The sequence below is a fragment of the Otolemur garnettii genome, unplaced genomic scaffold, assembly GCF_000181295.1.
Source record: "Otolemur garnettii isolate 467f Iridium unplaced genomic scaffold, OtoGar3 scaffold00007, whole genome shotgun sequence".
NCBI lineage: Eukaryota > Metazoa > Chordata > Mammalia > Primates > Galagidae > Otolemur > Otolemur garnettii.
Window position 1 is genome coordinate 26792709 of NW_003852402.1, and position 1803 is coordinate 26794511.

At 42.7% G+C, this 1803-nt stretch overlaps 1 pseudogene; it reads right to left on the bottom strand.

Annotated features, from left to right (window-relative positions):
* Positions 1-445: 445 nt before the first annotated feature.
* LOC100942136 lies at positions 446-1398 on the bottom strand (annotated as a pseudogene).
* Positions 1399-1803: the final 405 nt, after the last annotated feature.

Here is a 1803-nt window from a genome sequence, read left to right on the forward strand (position 1 = left end):
AGCTGCGCCGCCTTCTGCTGTGATCACTGCGAGGCATTTTCCCTGGATGTAATAAACAAAGATTGGTAGAATCATACATTCTCATCATTTTCTTTTCTCTAATTTATCCAAATGTTTCACATCCTTCGAGCCCAAGATGAAATCCCATCTAAGGTTGATCTCATGCTCCCCACAACTCAAATATATTTAAACTCAGCATTATACAAGTTAGCATTTAATTATTCTGCTTTATGTTCTGTTGTCTTTCTTTTTTCATTTGAATACGTATTTATGGAGAATGTAGCACTAACAGCATGATGATAAATTGTCACAAACCTGTGCCAAGAAGCACACAGTCTCTAGAATACGATGTTTTCATACGTAATTTAAGGACAGCATTATTATTATTTGGTTCTAGAGTCAAAGACAACATTTAGATCCTTTAGCTTTGGGGCATTTGGTCACATCAAAAGTTGTCTACCCAGGCAGTGGAAAGAAACTCAAAAGCACTTTCTTTTTCTTCCACTGGTTCCTTTGCAGGAAGATCCATCTTTTCACGTGAGACATCATTAATCAGGAGACGGTCAACAAACTTCCAGGTCTTATATTATTGACTATAACCGGGAATGAGTAGAGCCATAGAGTTGCCAGCGGAATTTACGCCCATGGACATGAACTCTTCCTCTGGGGTTCCAAACCAGATGTCTCTGACATGGTCAGGGATGGCTTTCGCAGCAGACTGGATAGTTTTCGAGCTTTGATGACAGCAGCACCACCCTGCTGCACGGTTGTGATGAATTCTCCCTTGAGCCAGCTGTCGTCTCTCAGAGCTTCATAAACACCAACTTCCTTTCCTTGCAATTTCACCTTGACATGGTTGACATCTGGATACTGAGTTGAGGAACAATTTCCTCAGTTAATGAGATTCTTTACATCATCAGCAGTCACACCAAGTTGAAGAGCAATTTGAGATTTAGCTCGGTTGTGAACCAAATGAGTGGTGCAAGGGAAGTTCTCCTTGGGGCTGGATGGAGCTGCGTTGGAGGCAGTCGGGCAGTTGGTACTGGTTGGGTTACGCACAACAATGACTCTAACTGACTTCCTGGCACATTTCTCCAAGGCTGCACTCTGGGATAGGAAGACTTTCACATTTGCTTTCAGCAAATCTTTCTTCTCCATGCCTTCTCTTCTTGGCATGGAGCCCACGAAAATGGCCACATCCAGGTCTTTGAAGGCAACCTCTTCTTTGTTGCAATGACATCTTTCAGGAGGGGAAGGGCAGTCTTGCAGTTCCATTAGGGCACTATCCAGGACACCCATCATGGGGGTAATATCCAAAAGCACGAGAATTACAGGCTGTTCTTTACCAAAGACAGATCCATTTCCAAGACTACAGTAGTGAATGTGCAATTTGACCAGCTGCTCCAGTCCCAAGGACTCTAATTGGTTCAGATATGATTGAGAACTACTATTGAGCACCTGCCTGCTTTTGTCTCTCTTCTTCACTTTCTGGGGTCAATGATAATGACTTATATTTATCTTGGTCTTCCAACGTGGTTAGAACAGTCTCAGTCTAGATGTAGGATCAATGAGTACTGAAAAAAAAGTTTAGGAAGTTGGAGATTGCCATTACATCAGTATTAGTAAAATAAGAGTAGGCGTATAATGAAAATATTTCAGAGAACTAAACGTTGGCTAGCCGCTGGCAGACCTGTTCCTAGTCCAGACAGTGACTTCTGTCATGGCACCTGAGGTTCAAGATAGTTGTCTGACATCCACACAAATCTAAGAAGTCTGTGAGGGGTGGGTGTGCCCTGAAATTGT